The following is a 10,398-nucleotide window of genomic DNA, read 5'->3' as shown; positions in this document are numbered from 1 at the left end:
TCTTTCTTTCTTTCTTTCTTTCTTTCTTTCTTTCTTTCTTTCTTTCTTTCTCTTTCTTTCCCTTCTCCTTCTCCTCCTTCTTCTTCTTCCTCTTTCTTTCTCTTTCTGTCTCCCCTTCCTTCCTTCCTTCCTTCCTTCCTTCCTTCCTTCCTTCCTTCTTTCCTTCCTTCCTTCCTCCCTCCCTCCCTCCTTCCCTCCCTCCCTCCCTTCCTCCTCCTTCTTTTTATTTTTTATGTTTGAGGTAGGGTCTCACTCTGTTGCCAGGCTGGTCATGAATGCTTGACTTTCTTTTAGTTTTTACTTCTTACTGTGTTTGTTTTTAAGACACCTGCTTTTGACTTTGTAACCAGTTATGACACAGCAGACACTAACAGCAGAAATGGAAAAGCTGGGTAGATAGACACACATTCTCCTGCTGTCCTATCGTTTATTTTGTGGCTCCTCTTATGTATAATAGTGAACTTCACTTCACTTCTCTCTCTCTAATGATTAGAGCATCGAGTGGTATAAATTTTCTTCTAATTACAACATCAGCCTCATCTCATGTGTTTTGATATGTGGTATTGTGGCTACCAGGATTTACAGGTTTTTTTTTTTTTTTTTTTTTACTGTATTAGTCCATTATCACACTGCTGTAAAGAAATACCCAAGACTGGATAATTTGTAAAGGAAACAAATTTAATGGACTCACAGTTCCACATGGCTGGGAAGGCCTCAGGAAACTTACAATTATGACAGAAGGCAAAGGGGAACTAAATGCCTTCTTCACAAGGCGGCAGGAGAGAGAAGAATGAAGGAGAAACTTCCAAACCCTTATAAAATCATCAGATTTTGTGAGATCTTACTCACTCTCACCTGAACAGCATGGGGGAAACTGCCCCCATGATCCAATCACTTCCCTCCCTTGACACATGGCGATTACATGTTCCTCCCTCAACATGCGGGGATTAGAATTTGAGATGAGATTTGAGTGGGGCCATAGAGCCAAACCACATCAGTTACAATGTTTTATTTTTTCATTAAGCAAAGGGTTAAGAAAGATTTTGGAAAGCTTCCAAGTGGTTTGGTATTTTTCTGTTTTCCCTTTTTTGTGATAGATGTCTAACTTATTGCAATGTGGTCAGAGAATGTGGCCTATAAAATTTCAACATTTAAAAAATAATAATTTTCCAAGATGTTCTTTTTGGTCCAGGATCTGGTTTGATGCCTAAGCCATCTCTCTCAGGTAGATATTATAAAATGACTCACAGGTGTTTGAAAAAAAATCCACCTGGTGTGTCTTTGGGGAACAAAGTCTGAGCCACAGAGCCAAGTGTATTAATCATATCATCATGTTCAAACCTCTTCTGCTCTTCATCTCTCAAGGCTGGCTGGGTGTTCTCAAGTCCCCTGTGTGTTCATTGCTTCTGAGCTCTCAAAAGGACCTGTGATGTCTGACTTAAAGTGCTCCTGGGGATGCCCTGGTTGGAGACAGTGGAGTTGAGGAGGGATTCAGATCTATTTTAAGCAGGAGACAGGGCTCCAAAAACAGTTTCCTCATCTCTGACACAGAAAGAGCTATTGTGGGAGTTGTCTAGAGGACTGAATCACAAATCGGTGATTGTAAATTGTATAGAACCATGCAAGGCACATAGCAAACGTTGACTTTGTATGGAATGGTAATTTTTAGTATGCAGAAAACCTTTTGATATCCTTCTACACACTTCCTAGTGGTATTGTACTTTTTTCTGATGGCCGCACTTGCATCTCTGTTCTTCCTTTACTGTGCATCTCCCTTGTTCTGGGCTCCATGCGGTGCATAGCAGAACGCTCCTTGGAACCCAGGCAGGCTGCCCTGGGGTGCTGCTTGAGCTCCACAGTGCTATTGTGTTTGATTTTCTATAGCCTGTGAATGAGAAAGAGAGTTAGATTTCATCTTCTGACTCATTTGATAGTTGGATGCTCTCTCTCTCTCTCGGTCTTACTGTAATCAGGTTTTATTTGGTCTTTTTTTCAGTCATTTGTTATGCTTCCTGTTGTTTCACCCTTCCATGCTTTGCTATTATTATTCATTATATTGCTAAGGTTTTTTTCTTGCTTACTCTTTTGTTTTGTAATTTAAAAGCAAAACACTTTTATTCTACCAAGTCCACCTTACTTAATCCACCTTACTTAATCCACATTAATAATATACCAACAACTGTCTTTCACCTCATATAAAATGAGAAACTTCAGCATGCTTGATTTTCTCCTTTCCTTGCTTCCAACACTCAGGTTTTGTTTGACTAACATGGGCATCTTGCACTTGATTTATGAACATATTATATTTGTTATGTATTCTTGCAATAACTATTTTGGCCTTTGCACTCTATAAGCATATTAATCATCTGGACATTAACGTATGCGCTGCTGGGTTGGATTCCTACTGTCATGTCTTTGGACCATGCCTTCCTTGTAATCTTTATTTTCATCCAGTTCTTGCTCATCTAACCTTTTGAGTCCTGTATCATGAACGTATCTCTCTATCATCCTCACAACGTAAACACTGGCTTGACAGAATACAGAAATCTTGGGTGATGAACTTTTGACTCCTTGAAAGTCTGAGTTGCTGTCCTGTTGTCCAGTTGCATTTGGTGCCCTGAATGAGGACTATGACATTCCCTCCCTCTGCTCTTAACCATTGAGGTTTCTCCTCCAACCTGAATGTTTGTAGGACTTTTTCTTGATACTTGAAATGTGAAGAATACCTCAAGGTTATCCTTCCTGCACCTTGGCCAGCCCTAATCTCAAGGACCAGTGGTTGTTGACTCACTTTGCTGTGCCACTGATGTCTTGTCTCATGGAACACTGGGCCCCAGTGTGAGGGGCTCTGTCATACCCAGGGCACCTTTCCCTCCTCCTGCCTGTGACCCTCGGTGGGGCTCTTTGTCCCCATGAGACTCTTCTTTCTGTTCTCCTCCCCAGTTCTCTGGGAAGTAGAGGAAGAAGCAGTGTTGCAACTTGGGCCCCTCCCTCTCATAATATGTTCTTTGTCCTTTTTCCCAAATGACCCTCTCCTGCTCAAAGCCTATGGGCACAAGCTGAGACCTGGAGTGGAGGTGATGATGGTCTATTAGTCAAGCCCAGCTTCTTTATATGGCCAGAACTGTAGTTCTTTTCCATTAATCCCACTCCCTCCTCATATGGCTGTCAAAACCCTCCTTATCCATTGCTGTGATCTGGCTCCCATATAGCCTCTAAGCCCTTTGAAACATCTACATGGCTCAGAACCCAACTGTAAACAAGGTTGATATTATTTCTCTTGGTGATTTCAAGCCCCATAAATTAGAGATTGTGGTAAGATTCTTGTACAGTGCTCTTTGAATGTCCAATGAAGCTGTCCACAATATGCCAGGCCCATAGATGACCTCTGATTAGTGAAAGTCAGAATGGGAAGTAGGAAAAGACAAAGGAGTAGAAGACCAGGGACTTCAACAGTAAATGGCTCTCTTAAAATGGCTCTTGCCTGATAAGTCTGGTCCAGTCAGAACACACCATTTGACAAACTTAAGAAAGAAGTTATGAAGGTTGATAATGGATTAAATAGCTTTGCTGGACTAGTTTTACTTAAGAAAGCAATTACGAACTTTGAACAAACAAAAAGACAGACACTGTAATATATTTTAAAGCATTGAAGTACAACCTATAATAGAAGCTGAAGAAGACTCAGTGTTTGAGGGTAGCCTACAGTCTCCATGATGTAGGGAAGACAGAACTCAAGCAAAAAGTGTAGTCTAGTTGTTTGGAAGTATCATAAGGTGGCATTTGGGCTCCCAAAGTAGTTGGAAATTGAGGAAGAAAATCCAATAGGAGAGGGAGTCACAGAAGGGAGAGCCACATACCTGTGTATAAACTCCCCTCAAATCCTTCGTGATGCATGTAAAGGAAACTTTAAGGAGGTTGATGAGAAATTGAAACTGGAAAAGCTAAATTGATATTTCAGCTGCTGCTCACAACAGAAGAGCCAGATTTGGAATTTAAATCCTGCCAAGTTACAGGGGATTGCTAAAAAACCGTAGGCTTTCCATTGAAATCCCAAAAGCATCATAACTTAGGAGTAAAGCCTACTGTTCAGAATTAAGACTTTTTTTTTTAGCTAAAGGAAAAGTCTAAATGGAGTTACCCCCCCCAAAAAAATTTAAATCAATCTCCACAAATACAAGATGATTATCTGGTAAATTAATGCTTATTAGAAACAAAAACAACAATTTCATAGAAAGATAATGGAATCCAAAGTCTGAGCAATATCCAGTAAACAATAAAAAATGAGTAGATATGTGAAGAAACTGAAAAATGTGAGCCATAGACAAAAGAAAAGCAATCAATGTAAGTATATTGTGATTTGACCTATATTTTGGAATTAGCAGACAAGTAATTTAAAATATTATTACAGACATATTCAAGGAATTATGAGAAGAGCAGACTATAATGAGTGAATGGATGAAAGAATTCTCAACACAAAACGGAAAACTATGTAAGGAACCAAATAGATACCTTAATGCTTAAATGTAAGATAGTGTCAATGAAAAAGTCACTGGATAGGCTTAGCAAAAGATTGAAGATGGCAGAAGAAAACATTAGTAAACTTGAAAACAGATTTTTTAAATGGCCAAAATTGAAGAAAGAGAGAGGGAAAATGTACAAAGAACAGTGCCTCATGCCCTATGAAACATTATCAAGCGGTCTAATACACTTGTAACTGAAGTCACAAAAGGAATGGAGATAGCAAGTGGGGTAGATAAAATATTAGAAAAAAGATAGAAATTTTCCTAAATATGGTGAAAGCATAAATGCACAGATTAACACCAATGAAACCTAAGTAGAATAAATTCAAAGCAAACCAATGTGAGGCACACCACAAACTGTTTAAAACTAAAGATAAAGAGAAAATCTTGTATACAGCTTAAGGAAAATGGCTCATAATATCGCTGGGGAAAGTAACACAAATGATGGATGACTTTTCATCAGAAAAGATGGAGGCCAGAAGACAATGGAACTACATCTTTAAAATATTAAAAGAAAAACTGTCAACCCCAAATTCTCTCTTCATCAAAGTAGGTGACATGGACAATTCCTTGGAGGACTCAAATTACCAATGCTGACAATAGAAGTCACAAAAAAACGTGAATAGCCCTATATATTACAGAAATTAAATGTATTAAAAACCTTCCCATAAAGTAAACTTCAGGCCCAATTTCACTGTAAAATTTTTTCAAACATTAAAGAAAAAAATAATACTAATCTTACAGAAACACTTTCAGAAAACAGAAGAGAAGAAGGAAAACATTTAAACTTATTTTACGAGACCAGGATGACCCTAATACAGAACCAGACAAAGACATTACAAACCAGTATCCTTCCTGATCATGATGTAAAAATCCTTGAATAAATTTAGGAAATTGAATCCAGGAATATTTAAAAGGAATAATATATTAGGACCTGATGAGGTTTACCCCAGAAATGCAAGGTTAGTTTAACATTCAAAACTCCAGTTAATGCAATTCAGTACATTATCAGAAGAGAGAAAAAATGTATGTTCATCTTAAGAGACATAGAAAAAACATTCGACAACACTTAACATCCATTTATAATAAAAACTCTCAGAAACTGGCAATAGAAGGAAGCTTTCTCATAATGATAAAGGACATTTATGAAAAACTTACAGTTAACTTCATAGTTAATACTAAAATATTGAGTGTTTTACCCCTAATATCAGGAATCACACAGAAATCTGTTCTTACTACTACTATTAAACATTGTACTGTAGGTCCTAGCCAGTGTCAAAGGACAATCAAAGTCATAAAAGTTATAGAGATTGAAAAGAAATAATTAAAATTGTTTTTATTTACAGGCATCATAATTATTGACATGGAAAATCCTAAAAAAGTCAATAACAACAAATAAATCATCTAGGTATAATAAGTAAATTTATGAAGTTCACAGACTACAAAATCAACATAAGTAATTGTATATCTATAGAGTAGCAGTAAATACTTGGAAAAATAAAATTTAAAACTCTGATTACAATAGTGTTAAAAATATAAAACACTTAGGAGTAAAGTTAACCAGGTACATTATACCAGGGTGCAGAAATGTACCGTTATGGGTTGTGAGACTCAGTATTGTTAAAAATGCTAATCATCTCCAAATTGATTAATTGCTATCTCAGTCAAAATCCCAGGAGTTGATGGGGGACAAGATGGCCAAGTATACACAACCAGGGAGAATTCCTACTGAGACAGAACAGAATATCAAGTAGACTGGCATGCTCTGAACAGATCATCTGAGAGGATGTATTGAGGGTGGACAGAGAGATGACCCAGATGCTGGGACTGAATAGAGGAGGAACTGAAAACCCTGCACAGGGTTGCCAGCCTCCAGGATGAATGCCAGGCCTTGATTGTCTACTAAGGAAGGGGTGAGTGGAGTAAATGTGGAACAGCCCACTCTTGGCACAGACCTCTAGGATTATAGCTGCAGGAAACACTGTAACCCCCATAGACATTTGTGTGGGCATGGGGAGCTGCCAGAAAAGCAGGCAGAGACAGAGCTTGAATCTGCATGGAACCCAGGTGGGCTGGTGCAGGGGCAGCTATAGTGGAATATGGCCATTGGTGCCCATCCCCCAAGGTTCCCCATACTCCTCTAAGTGGCTCTGACCTGCGTGGCCTGCTGGACCTGGAGAGATCAGAGTTGTCTTTCCCATGGGACCAGGACAAGTGTGCTCTGCACAATCCCTTGTCTGCTTGCCCTTCCCAAAGTCCCTGCCTGGCTGCGCTGAATCCTGGCTGTGTTGGCATGCAGCACAGCCTCAGTTACCCCGAAGCACCATTTTGCCAGTGGCTGCCATCACAGTACTTTTGCCAGAGGCCCCTACCACCCCACCAGAGCTTTTTTGCTGATAGCCTCCCACCAAAGTGTGTTTGCTCATGATCCTGCCACCGATCCCTCCAGAGTGGATTTGCCCATGGCGCCACCTGCTTGCTTCTGGAGCACTCCCTGCCCACAATGCCCCCACTGGAGCACTTCCAACCCATGGAGACCCTGCTGCTCCCACTGAAGCACTTCCCACCAGTGGATACCCTGCCACCCCCACCCACTGGAGCAATTTTGCTAATAATCTCCCTCCTGACCTTATTCACCCATGACCTCACTACCACACCTCCAGAGTGGATTCACTGCAGTACTCCTGGCATCTCCATCAGAGCACTTCCTACAGTCCCTTCACTGCCTCTGCCAGAGCAATTTTGCTGTCAGCCTCCCACAAGAGTGCATGTGCTTGTGACCCTGCTGCCACCTCCACCAGAGAGCTTATGCCTGAGGCACTCCTGCTGCCTCTGATGGAGTACTGTTGCCAGCAGTCTGGGAAGAGCGTGGCCACTCTAGCCCAGCCAGGGCTTAACCTCAAGGGACCAGAGGATAAAGCCACCAGTCTGGTCCAAGTCACCCAGGGTTAGAGGACACTGACCAGGAGCAAGGAGCTGGACCTTGGCCCTCTGAAAGCATCCAAAAATAAAGCTATTCCACTACACACAACTTGCAACAGTCAAACCCTGAAAGGCAATAAAGAACATAAAAACAAAATGCCCCATCCAAAGAACAGCAACTTCAAAGGATAAAAGAACATCAGCCCTCACAGATGAGAAAGAACCAGTGTAAGAACTCTGGCAACTTTGAAAGCCAGAGTGTCTTCCTACCTTCAAGAGGTCATGCTAGCTCCCCAGCAATGGTCCTTGAGCGTATTAAAATGGCTGAAATGTCAGACATAAAATTCAGGATGTTGACAGCAAGGAAACTTGTTGAGATATAAAGGAAGGTTGAAACCCAATCCAAGGAGAACAGTGAAACAATCCAAGAGTTGAAAGATGACATAATCATTTCAAGAAAGAACCAAACTGAATGTCTGGAAATAAAAAATTCACTACAGGAATGTCAAAACACAACTAGAAGCATTAACAACAGAACAGATCAAACTAAAAAAAGAATCTCAGAGCTTGAATTCTGCTTCTTCAAAGCAACACAGACAGACAAAAAATTTAAAAAAATAAAAAGTAAACAAAACCGTTGAGATTGGGAAATATAGCATATTGTGAAGAGACCAAACCTACAACTCATTGGCATTCCTAAAAGGGAAGAAGAGTGTGCAAGCAAGTTGGAAAACACATTTGAGGATATAGTTCATGAAAATTGTCCCAGTCTCACTAGAGAGGTCTACATGCATATTCAAGAAATTCACAGAACCTCTGGAAGACACGATACAAGACACTATTCCCAAGACACATAGTCATCAGATTCTCTAAGGTCAACATGAATGAAAAAGATCTTAGGTAGCTAGAGAGAAAGGGCAGGTAACTTACAAAGGGAAACCCATCAGGTTAATAGCAGACCTTCCAGCAGAAACCTTACAAACCAAAAGAGATTGGGGTCCTATTTTTAACATCCTTGAAAAGAAATTCAAACGAAGAATTTTACATCCCACCAAATTAAGCTTCAAGTGAAGGAAAAACTACACCGTTTTCAGACAAGCAAATGCTAAGGGAATTATTACCACTAGACCTGCGTTAAAAGAGGTCCTAAAGGAAGTGCTAAACATGGAAATGAAATAACGATACCTGCCACTACAAAAACACACTCAGGTACATAGCCCACTGACACTATTAAACAACTATACAGTCAAGTCTACACAACAACTGCTAATAGCATGATGACAGTATCAAATCCTCACATATCAACATTGACCATAAATATAAATGGGCTAAATATCCCACTTACGGGGCATAGAGTGGCAAGTTCTACAAAGAGGCAAGGAGGCTGGGCGCAGTGACTTAAGCCTGTAATCCCAGCACTTTGGGAGGCCGAGGCGGGCGGATCACAAGGTCAGGAGACAGAGACCATCCTGGCTAACACGGTGAAACCTTGTCTCTACTAAAAATACAAAAAATTAGCCAGGCATGGTGGTGGGCGCCTGTAGTCCCAGCCACTCGGGAGGCTGAGGCAGGAGAATGGCGTGTGAACCTGGGAGGTGGAGTTTGCAGTGAGCCAAGATCGCACCACTGCACTCCAGCTTGGGTAACAGCAAGAATCCGTCTCAAAAAGAAAAAAGAAAAAAAAGAAAAGAAACAAAGATTGGAGAAAGATCTACCATACAAATGAAAATTTTTAAAAAAGCAGGAGTTGCTTTTCTTATGTTAAATAAGACAGATTTTAAACCAGCAATTATAAAAAATGACAAAGAAGGGCATTACAAAATGATGATGAAGCACTCAATCCAATAAGAAACCTTGACCATCCTAAATACATACACATCCAACATTGAAGCAATCAGATTTATAAAATAAGTACTTGGAGATCTATGAAGAGAGTTAAACTACCACACAATAATAGTGGGGGATTTCAACACCCCACTGACAGCATTAGACAGATCATCAAGGCAGAAAACCAACAAAGATAGAAGGATTTAAACTGGACACTGGACCAATTGTACCTGGTAGACATCTATACAACACTCCACCAAACCACAGAATATACATTCTTTTCACCACACATGGCGCATACTCTAAGATTGACCACAAGCTTGACCATAAATCAAATCTTAATAAATTTAACAAAATATAAATCATACCAACCACATTCTTGGACCACAGTGCAATAAATGTATCAATCAATATCAAAAAGATCTATCAAAACCATACAATCAAACGCAATCTAAACAACCTATTCCTGATTGACATTTAGGTAAAGAATAAAATTAAGGCAGATATTTAAAAATGTCAAGTTTCAGGATATAAAATTAATGTACAAAAATCAGTAGTTTTTCTATATACCAACAGTGTTCAAGCTGAAAACCGAATCAAGAATGCAATCCCATTTAGAATAGCCACAAAAAGAATAAAATACCGAGGAATAATACAGCTTACCAAAAAGGTAAAAGATCTCTACAATGAGAATTACAAAACACTGCTGAAAGAAATCAGAGACAACACAAATTAAAAAAATATTCCATGCTCATGTGTAGGAAGAATCAATATTGTTAAAATGGCCATACTGCCCAAAGCAATTATAGATTCAATGCTATTTCTATGACACTACCAACATAATTTTCCACAGAATTAGAAAAAACAATTTTAAAATTTGTTTGGGGCCTAAACAGATCCCAAATTACCAAAGCAATCCTAAGAAAAAAGAACAATGCTGGAGACATTACACTACCCAACTTTAAACTACACTGCTAGGCTCCAGTAACCAAAAGCTCATGGTGCTGGTACAAAAACAGATACATAGACCAATGGAACAGATGAGAAAACACAGAAATGAAGCCACACACCTACAACCATCTGTTGATTGTAGGAAAAACTCCCTGTTTAATAAATGGTGCTGGGA

This window comes from Piliocolobus tephrosceles, chromosome 11 (genome assembly GCF_002776525.5).
Source record: "Piliocolobus tephrosceles isolate RC106 chromosome 11, ASM277652v3, whole genome shotgun sequence".
Classification (NCBI taxonomy): domain Eukaryota; kingdom Metazoa; phylum Chordata; class Mammalia; order Primates; family Cercopithecidae; genus Piliocolobus; species Piliocolobus tephrosceles.
The sequence above is the reverse complement of the archived record's forward strand: the minus strand, read 5'-3'. Positions refer to the sequence as shown.